Raw genomic sequence first — 11,119 nt, forward strand, 5'->3', positions numbered from 1 at the left:
ATTCCTACCTGCAATAAATAAGAGTTCCTGTTGTTACACACCCTCACCAAATTTGATATTTTCAGTGGTTAGGGTTTTTTAGTCACTCTAAAGAGATTTCTTAATTTTTTTTTAATTTCCTTAAAGTATGTTGACCAACTTTTTGTGTCCTTTTTCCATACTGAATCTTAAATATTTTTATTAATGAAGTTCTGTTCAGACTTTTTGTTTTGTTTTTTGTTTGTTTGTTTGTTTGGGCAGATTTTTTTTAAAGATCTATTTCTACAGTTTGGTACTATTTGTACTAAATGCCTAAAAAGATACACTTATTATTTGCCAAGTGCTACCTATCTTTAAAATGCCAAATGATACAAAATTGCCAAACTGCAGTAAGCAACAGATGGCAAAAACAGACTTAAAATTCTTCATTTTTTCTCAGATTTTCACATTTGTCTAATTTTAATTTCTCCTTTCATCTGAAAACATCCTCTGTTATTAATATTCTCATTTTATTTTCTTTCTGCATCTATCATGCATCTAATATAGAACAGCAATTCATTCTCTCAAAACTGAGAAAAATAAATTTGTAAAAAATCATGTTACCATCCTAAATCAAGACTTCTTCCATTTCCCATTTTAATCCTAACTATCCCACATTAGTATGTCCTCCTATTCCAACTCCCTTCTTCAATCTAGCCACCACTACATTTCAGACAAATATTGTGATAAGCAGCACATAGTATGAAATCAACCCATTTAATAAAAACTTAAGTGTATAGTACATTATTGTTAATGATGAGCAGAATACTACACAGTAGAATTCTAGAACTTTTATTTCATGACTGAAACTTTATACTCACTGAACAGCAACTCCCATTTATCCTTCCCTCCCCTACTGGCAACCAACATTCTATTTTCTGTTTCAATGATTTTAACTATCTTAGGTATAAGATAGATATAAGTGGAATTATGCATATTTACCCTTCTGTAACTGGCTTCTGCACTTAACAGAATGTCTGCAAAATTAACCCATGTTGTAGCATAGAACAGGGTTTTAATATATACATATATATGTATGTATATGTATATGTATATGTATATGTATATGTATATGTATATGTATATATACACATACATGCATACAGACACACATATATGTGTATATATGTATATATGTGTATATATGTTTGGATAGTATGGACATTTTAACAACAGTAAGTCTTCCACCCATGGACACAAAATACCTTTCCATTTATCTGTATGTTTTAAAAATTATTTTCAGCAATGTTTTGTAGTTTTCAATGTACATTTATATATATATATATTCCACATTTTCTAATCCTCTGTCGATAGAAATATGAGTGGTTTCTATTTCTTGGCTATTGTGAATAATGGTGCAATGAACATGGGAGAGCAAACATCTCTTCAAGATTATGACTTCAGACCTTTTAGATAAACATCCAGAAATGGTATTGCTAGATCACATGGTAGTTCTATTTCTAATTTTTTGAAGGATCCTCTAGACTTTTTTCCACAGTGGTTGCTCCAGTTTACATTCCCTGTAGTAATGCACAAGGGTTCTAATTTTTCCACATGGTTGCCAACACTTATGTAATATATTATATATATACTATTAACCTCTTAGTACATATATATTGAAAATATTTTCTGCCTTTTCATTCTGTTGATTTTTCCATTTTGCCTTTCATACTGTTGATTTTTCCTTTGCCATGCAGAAGTTTTTTGTGTGATATATTCTGACTTATCTATTTATGCTATTGTTCCTTGTGTTTCTGATGGTCATACCCAAGGAATCAGTGCCAAAACCAATGTCACAAAGCTTTTCCTTTATGTTTTCTTCTAGGAATTTTACAATTGAACATCTTCCTTAGTCTTTATTTTGACTTGATAACTGTGTATGGTGTAAGAGGAGGGTCCAGTTTCATTCCATTGCACGTATATTTCCAGTTTTCCCAGAATCATCCTCCCTAATGTGGCAATCTTGTTGTAAATCAGGAGACCACATACGTATGAATTTATTTTTGAGCTCTCAAGTTTGTTCCACTGGTCTACAGGTGTGGTTTTTGTCCAGTATCATACAGGTTTAATTACTGTACCTTTTTCATATGTTTTAAAAATAGGGAAGTGTGTGTCCTGAAGCTTTTTCTTCTTTTGGTCAAGGTTGTTTTGGCTATTTGGGGTCCTTTTTAGTTCCATAGAATTTTAGGAATATTTTTCTTTGTGTGTGTGTGTGTGTGTGTGTGTGTGTGTGTGTGTGTGTGAAAAGTGCCATTGAAATCATGATAGAGATTGCATTGAATCTGTACATTGTTTTGGGTAGTATGGACATTTTAACAACAGTGAGTGTTCCAAGCTATAAACACAAGATACCTTTCCATTTATCTGTATCTTTTAAAAATTATTTTTATCAGTGTTTTGTAGTTTTCAGTGTACATGCCTTTTGCCTCCTTGGTGAAGTTTATCATTAAGTATTTTATTCTATTTAAAAAAATTTAATGTTTATTTATTTTGAGAAAGAGAGAGTCAGAGAGAGAGAGACAGAGAGAGAATGAAAGCAGGGAGGGGCAGAGAGAGAGGGAGACACAGAATCTGAAGCAGGCTCTGGGCTCTGAGCTCCTGACACGAGGCTCAAACTCACAAACCATGAGATCATGAGCCGAAGTTGGTCGCTTAACCAACTAAGCCACCCAAGCGCCCCAGTATTTTATTCATTTTTATGATATTGTAAGTGGGATTGTTTTCTTTTCTTCTTTTTTTTTTTCTTCTTTTTTTTTTTTTGGAACTTTGTTCAAACATTATGAATTGGTCCTTTGGTTTTCAAACTCACATGTCTCACTGTCAAATGAAGGCAGCAGTGTTTCAGGAATAGTCATAATCTCAGACTAGTCAATTACTAAACTCTTACAAATTATTTCCCAAAAGTTAAAGTTTTCCAATATTTGTTGTTGTTGTTGTTGTTGTTAAAAAGAGTCTCTCATCTCCCTCACATAGTCCATTTTGGCTTGTCCTGTGTCCTGTCTGAAGACACTGTCCAGAGGCTGCTAGTTATGGTCCATCAGTGCATCCTACAGGTCCTCGCTCTGGTCCATGAGCTCCTTGTTGGCTTCAGTCACATCCAGCTGTGGCATGAGGTCCTCCAATGTGTCATCCCCAGCTTCTTCATATGTCTACATAGTGCTCTGAGTGTAACAAACTAGGGACAGTTGTAGCTGTAGCTGCCTCTGTTCTGGTCATGCCCCAGTGGGTGTAGTAGTTCTGCTACTGCTGGTAATGGGGGTTGTAGCTGTTAAGTATTAACTCTGATTCTACCTCACTGACTTCACTTGGCTCACATGGGGATTGCCAGACTCCTCAGCCACACTGGTTTAGATGCCAGGCTGACTGCTCCCTGGTACTCGGTCAGGGCTCACTTCTGTTTCAGTAAATCTGCAACTGTGACAAAACCATAGCCTTTAGACATATCTCTTTGGTCCAAAACTGCCCTGACTCCCCAAAAGGAGGAGTAGACTTTGACGAAGAATTCATACAATATGCCATCATCCACATCTGGGTCAGGTCCCTCACAAAGAAGAAATACTCAAGGCTTGTTTTCTGGTTGTTTCCAATAAGTGTCATAGTTCAGTTAAAAACGTTCTGCCTTGGCAAAAAAAAAAAAAAAAAAAAAAGCCACAGCTTTTTACTCTGTATAAAATGAAGGTAACCATTAAGGGCACTGCCAGTTCCATGATTCTATGAACCCAGATATGCCAGCCTGGTACAGCTGTAAGCTAAGTAAAGGTGTAGGTCCTGGAAGGGGCTTCCCATTAATTTCATGCAAATGCTTCTTGGCTGTGGCCAAATCTGTGAATTTTTTATGAAAAAAAGGAGCCAGCTAGGATTCCAGTGAAGTGGGATCAGATAATTTTGATGCTCATCATTGTATCCCCCTAGATGGCAGGGATTGTGGAGATGAAATTCTTATTCATGTAGAGCTTCAACTCATCTATACACAGGCTGGCCTCTATGTTTACAGTCTGGCTGGGATTGTGTGAGCTAAAAAGGCCTGCATGGGCTCCATCCCTTGGTCTGGAGAAAGAAGAAATGGGCTTGTTTTCTTAATTTATTTTGTTGTATAATTCATTATTACCATATAAGCTTCACATTATTTCTGTATTGTGATTTTGTATCCTTTGACCCTACTGAATAGGTTTATTAGTTCAAATAATTTCTTTTGTGGACTCTTTGTGGCTTTCTGTATATTAATTCATGCCATCTGTGAACAGAGAGGATTTTATTCTTCCTTTCTGATTTGGATGCCTTTTATTTATTGTCTTGGCCTAATCACTCTTGCTAGGATTTCCAGTGCTATGTGTTTTTTATTTAATTTAATTTAATTTAAATTAAATTAAATTTAATTTAATTTTACTTTATTTTATTATTTTATTTTATATTTTATTTTTATTTTTTGTTGTTTTCATTTTATTTTTCATCGTGATAAGAGTACTCTTCAATCCCCTTGTCCCATTAACCCCGGTCTCCCACCCTCCTCTCCTCTGGAAGCCATTAGTTTGTTCTCTATAGTTTAGAGTCTGTTTCTTGGTTTGTCTCTCTTTTCTTTTCCTTTACTGTTTTTGTTCCTTAAAATCCACATATGAGTGAGATCACATGGCATTTGTCTTTCTCTGGCTGACTTACTTCAATAAGCATTATACTTTCTATCTCTATCCATGTTGCTGCAAGTGGCAAGTTTTCATTCTTTTCAATGGCTGAGTAATATCCCAGGTTTCTATCATGAATGGATGTTGCTCTTTGTCAAAAGTGTTTGCTATGTCTGCTGAAATGATCATGTGGTTTTGTCCTTTTTCTTTTTGATGTGATTATCACTATGGTTGTTATGAGAATATTAAACCACTCTTGCATCCCGGGAATAAATCTCAATTTATTGCGGTATATGATTTTTTAACTATATATTGTTGGATTCAGTTTGCTAATATTTTGTTGAGAACTTTTGCATTTATATCCATGAGAGACACCAGCCAATGGATCTCTCTCTCTCTCTCTTTTTTTTTTTTTTTTTTTTTTGTGGTGCCTTTATCTGGTTTTGGTATCAGGGTAATAATAGTCTTATAGAATAAATTTGAATGCATTCCTTCCTCTTGTATTTTTTTTTTTTTTTTGGAATCACTTAAAAAAAGTGAGCATTGATTCTTTTTTCATTATTTGGTAGAATTTGCCTGTGAAGCCATCTGACTTTTGTTCACTGGGAGATTTTTTATTACAGATTCAATTTCATTGTTAGTAACTGGTCTGTTCAAATTCTTCTATTACTTCCTGCTTTAGTGTTGGTAGGCTATATTTTTGTAGGAATTTATTCATTTCTTCTAGTTGTCCAATTTGTTTGCATTTAGTTCTACATAATATTCTCTTAAAATTGCTTGTATTTCTGTGGTATTGGTTGTCATTTCCTCTTTCATTAGTAATTTTGTTTATTTGAGTTATTTCTCTCTCTCTCTCTCTCTCTCTCTCTCACTCTCTTTAATGAGTCTTGATAGAGCTTTATTAATTTTGTTGAATTTTTCAAAGACCAAATCCCGGTTTCATTAATTTGTTCTATTGTTTTTGTTTTTTGCTTGCTTGTTTGTATATCATTTATTTCTGACCTAATCTTTATTACATCCTTCCTTTTTCTGGGTTTGGGACTTTTTTTTCTAACTCATTTAGGTACAAGGTTAAATTCCTTATTTGAGATTTTTCTTCCTTCTTCAGGTAGGCCTGTGTTTGTATAAACTTCCCTCTTAGAACCACTTTTGCTGCATCCCAAAGATTTTGGACCATTGTGTTTTCTTTTTCTCTTTTTAAATCATTAATTGGTTGATTGATTGATTTTTGTTTCAAGTTTTTATTTGAATTCTAGTTAGTTAATATATAGGGTAATACTGATTTCAGGGGCAGAATTTAGCAATTCATCACTTATATGTAAGTGCTTATCACAACAAGTGCCCTTCTTAATACCCATCACCCACTTAGCCTATCCCCCGCCCACCTCTCCTGTAGCAACTCTCAGTTTGTTCTCTATAATTAAGAGTATCTTATGGTGTGGGGTTCCTGGGTGGCTCAGTTGTTTAAGGGTCCAACTTTGGCTCAAGTCATGATCTTGTGGTTTGTGGGTTCAAGCCCCACATCGGGCTCTGTGCTGACAGTTCAGAGCCTAGAGCCTGCTTTGGATTCTGTGTCTCCTTCTCTTTCTGCCACTCCCCCTGCTGCTCTCTCTCTCTCTCTCTCTCTCTCTGTCTCTCTCAAGAATAAATAAATGTTAAAAAAAATTTTAAAGTCTCTTATGGTTTCTCTCTCTCTCATCTCCTTTCCCCACATTCATTTGTTTTGTTTCTTACTTTCCACATACGTATGAAATCATATGGAATTTGTCTTTCTCTGACTGACTGGTTTCACACAGCATGATACACTCTAGCTCCACCCACATCATTGCATATTACATGATTTCATTCTTTTTGAAGGCTGAGAAATATTGTCTGTATACACAACTTCTTCTTTATCCATTCATCAGTTGATGGAAATTTGGGCTCCTTCCATAATTTGGCTGTGGTTGGTAGTGCAGCTATAAACATCAGGGCAGCGTGCCACCTCAAACCAATATTTGTGCATCTCTTGGATAAATACCTAGTAGTGCAATTGTTCAGTCATGGGATAGTTCCAATTTTAACTTTTGAGGAAACTCCACAGTATTTTCCAAAGTGGCTGCAAGTTTTCTTCTTGTTTCTATACATTTTCTCTGATCCTTTCTTCTCTTGCTCTCTTCCATGGTTTGTTGGCTTTCTTTAGAGATACACTTGGATTAATTTCTGTTTATTCTTTGCTTATCTATTACTGGTTTTTGAATTGTGGTTAGGTTTGTACATAACATCTTCTGCATATAGCACTCTATGTACGTTGATGGTCACTTAAGTTTAGACCTAAGTTTTACTCCTCTCACTCCTAGAATTTATGTATATAGTGTCATATTTTTCCCACCAAAATTCCTTTTACTTTGTTTATTTATTTATTTATATTTTATTTAAGTCCAAATTGGTTAACATGTAGTGCAATAATGGCTTCAGGAAAAGAATTTAGTGATTCATCAAACACCTAGTGCTCATCCCGACAAGTGTCCTCTTTAATGCCCATCACCCATTTAGCCCACCCCTCCACCAACACCCCTCTGGCAACCCTCAGTTTATTCTCTGTATTTAAGAGTCTCTTATGGTTTGCCTCCGTCTCTGTTTTTATCTTATTTTATCTTTCCTTTCCTTCCCCTATGTTCTGTTTTGTTTCTTAAATTCCACATATGAATGAAATCATATGATATTTATCTTTCTCTGACTGACTTATTTCGCTTAGCATAATACACTCTAGTTCCATCCATGTTCTTGCAAATGGCAAGATTTCATTTTTTTGATCACTGAGTAATATTCCATTGTAATATATACCATAACTTCTTTATCCATTCATCATTCGATGGACATTTGGCTATTACTGATAGTGCTGCTATAAGCATCGGGGTGCATGTGCCCCTAAAATCAACATCTTTGTATCCTTTGGGTAAATACCTAGTAGTGCAATTGTTGGGTCATAGGGTAGCTCTATTTTTAATTATTTAAGGAAAGTCCATACTGTTTTCTGGAGTGGTTGCACCAGTTTGGATTCCCACAAGCAATGCAAAAGTGTTCCACTTTCTCCATATCCTTGCCAACATTTGTTATTTCCTGAGTTATTCATTTTAACCATTTTGACAGGTGTGAGGTAGTTTCTCATTATGGTTTTGATTTGTATTTCCCTGATGATGAGTGAAGCTGAACACCTTTTCATGTGCCTGTTAGCCATCTGGATGTCTTCTTTCAAAAAGTGTCTGTTCATGTTTTTTGTCCATTTCTTCCCTGGATTACTTATTTTTGGGGTGTTGAGTTTGATAATTTTTTTATAGATTTTGGATATTAATCCTTTATCTGATATGTCATTTGCAAATATCTTCTCCCATTCCATTGCTTGCCTTTTATTTTGTTGATTGTTTTCTTCACTGTGCAGAAACTTTTTATCTTGATGAGGTCCCAATAGTTCATTTTGCTTTTGTTTCCCTTGCCTTGGGAGACATTTCTAGTAAGAAGGTATTGTGGCTGATGTCAAAGAGGTTGTTGCCTCTTTTATCCTCTAGAATTTTGATGGTTTCCTATATTACATTTAGGTCTTTCATCCATTTTTTTTTGTATGGTGTAAGAAAATGGTCCAGGTTCATTCTTCTATGTGTCACTGTCCAGTTTTCCCAGAACCATTGGAAAGAATTTTCCTGCTTTGAAGATTAGTTGTCCATAAATATTTGGGTATAGATCTCGGTTTCTTTCTCAAGATTAGGGAAATTTTCACCTATTATTTTCCACATATATTTCTGCCCTATTATGTTTCTCTTCTTCTTCTAAGATCCCTATAATGCAAATATTATTACCCTTGATGGAGTAAAATGATGGAATTTCATTTATTGTGTTCTTGATCTCTGATTGGTTCTTTTCATCTCTGTGCTAAGGGTCTCACTGATGTCCTCCATTCTTTTCTCTAGTCCAGTGAATATTTTTATGATCATTATTTTAAATTCTTTATAAGTCATATTACTTTTACCTGTTTAACCCTGGTCTCTTGCTGCGGTTTGGACCTATTCTTTCATTTGGAAGATGTTTCTCTGTCTCCTCTTTTTGTCTAACTTCCTTTATCTGTTTCTGTATATTTCTCTGTGTTAGGAAAGTCAGCTAATTCTCTTGCTCTTAAAGATAACAGCCTTATAAAGAGGTCTTGTAGTGCCCTGCATTGCAGTATCTCCTTTTCTCCAAGACCTGGGTTTCTGGGAGTGTCTCCTATGTGAGTGGTGTGTGCTGTGCTATTGAGTCTTGGCCTCTTTTTCCCTCAGGCCAGTTGTCTTCTGAGTTTCTTCACCTATTGTGGGTATGCAGTGGTCTGCTTGCAAAAGGAGAGTTGCACCCACCACTTCCAGAACTGAAGTCCTGCAAAATACGTGGGGTCAGGAAATGTGGTGTTGTAGGGTTTGTGCAGGTCTTCTGGGGAAGGGGCTCAAAGTACTGGGACTCACCCACATGTGACTTGGAAGGATGGATGTGCTGAAGTGTAGGTAGGGGACCAGGCTTGGTACAAGCAAGTTAGGTAAGGAGTGTGGGCTCCATGCTGATTCCCACAGGTGGCTATTGTTTATGCTGGGGAATGGGGAGGGGAAATGGCACCTGCTATCTCCTTTGTTACTGGAGGGGTTTCCCTATGATCCCTGTCTCTCCAGGCCATGCTTTGGGATGAGCAAATCACTCTCCTTGCCATTTGCTCCCAGAGTTTTTCAAACTGCTGGTTCTATGCTGTATCTGCACTGGCTGTTTGTTGTGCTCTCTTTTTAAGAGCAGAGATTCCACTTCCTAACATCCACACAGCTCTCCCAGAGTTCCATCCACCAATTTTGAAATTTCCAGGCTTTAAGTCCTACAGGTTTTAAGAACTAATGAAATCTGGCCCCTGTCACTTTCCAAGGCATATCTTATGGAGATTAGTCCTCCCACCTCATGGGCTCCCTGGTGTGAAAATCAGTTTTCTGCCCTTCTCCACACTACTGGTTCCCTCCCCACTGTAGATGTCCTCTGCCTGTTTTGCTCCCAGTGTCTTCACCCTTCCTACCTTCTTTGATATGGCCTCTTCCTTGCCATTAGTTGTGGAGTTTGTTCTACCAGTCTTTGAGTCCTTTCCTGGGTTATTCATGCTGACAGAGGTGTTATCTAGTTGTCTCCCTGGGATGAGTTGAACTTGCAGAAATTTTTCCCTTTTTTTTTTTTTTTTTTTGGAAGCAGTTGAGAAGAACTGGTGCTAATAATGCCTCTTTAAATGTTTGGTAGAATTCATTAGTGAAGCCATCTGTCCTTGGGCTTTTATTCGTTGGGGGATTTTGGATTACTGATTCAATCTCCTTACCAGTTCCAGAAACTTACTGGTTCTTTTTTATATTTTCCATCTCTTTGTTGAAATTTTCATTTGATTTATTCATTGTTTACACAGGCCTGTTGAGCATCTTTATGATGGTTATTTTGAATTATTTTTCAGATAACAAATATATATCTGTTTCTTTAAGATTTATTTTAGGTAATTTATGTTTTACTTTTGATAGGTTCGTTTCCCTTTTTTTCTTCACATTCCTTGTAATTTTTTGTTGGTATCTATGTATTTGAAAAAATAGCCACTGGCTTGGTACAGGGAAATACCTTTACCATTCAGTTTAACTAGAGATTCTGGGGACCCCTCAAACTGTAGATGTGTCTTCTCTGGACTTGTGCATGTAGATTCTTGATTAGAAGGATTGGCTGATCTTTCCTTTCCTTTCCTTTCCTTTCCTTTCCTTTCCTTTCCTTTCCTTCCCTTCCCTTCTGTTCCCTTTCCTTCCCTTCCCTTCCCTTTCTTGTCTTTTCTTATCTTTCTTTCTTCTCTCTCTCTCTCTCCTCTCCTTTCTCTTCTTTTCCTTCCCTCCTTCCTTTCTTTTCTTTCTAGACCTTATGATCTCTTGCTCCCTCTAAAGTTTGTCGACTGTACTCCAAACCAGCGGCACACAGCACACTACCCAACTCTCAGTAGCCCCCAGGTATCTGGATTACTCTGAGTCCCATCAATGCCAAAGTCAGGTTAGCCAAAAACTAGTCCCTTAAGCAGTCCCCTGAAAAGCTGGAACATTTGACATATGCTCCATCCTTCGCTTTCCTGCTGGGAGGAGAGGCCCTCAGGCTTTATCAGCTTGTCTGCTCTATTGCAGGTCTGCTGGAGCAGCAATATGCTGCCCAGATCTTTTTTTTTTGTCCCCCTTTTTTACTTTTCAATGACCTCCAAGCATTTAGAGCATGCTAAATAGATCCCATCCACACTCTGAAACAGGTGAAACAGAAACCGGTCCCTCAGGTAGTTCCTAGAAACATCAGGATATTGTATGGTCTAGTATTCTCTTTCCCACCTCAGGGTTAGATTGGGAGGTAGAAGTTTCTTCCTGGTCACATGGTACTGTGCTCTGGGGAGGGGCTATGGTGAGCAGGGAGGGGCCACGGACTTTCCTACCAGCTCA

General features: G+C 36.9%; 1 pseudogene; it reads right to left on the reverse strand.

The window, feature by feature from the left end:
- Positions 1 to 2,960: 2,960 nt before the first annotated feature.
- Positions 2,961 to 9,777, reverse strand: LOC145715485 (tRNA selenocysteine 1-associated protein 1-like; annotated as a pseudogene).
- Positions 9,778 to 11,119: the final 1,342 nt, after the last annotated feature.

The sequence above is a fragment of the Panthera onca genome, chromosome A1 (genome assembly GCF_046562875.1).
Source record: "Panthera onca isolate mPanOnc1 chromosome A1, mPanOnc1 haplotype 2, whole genome shotgun sequence".
Taxonomy (NCBI): domain Eukaryota; kingdom Metazoa; phylum Chordata; class Mammalia; order Carnivora; family Felidae; genus Panthera; species Panthera onca.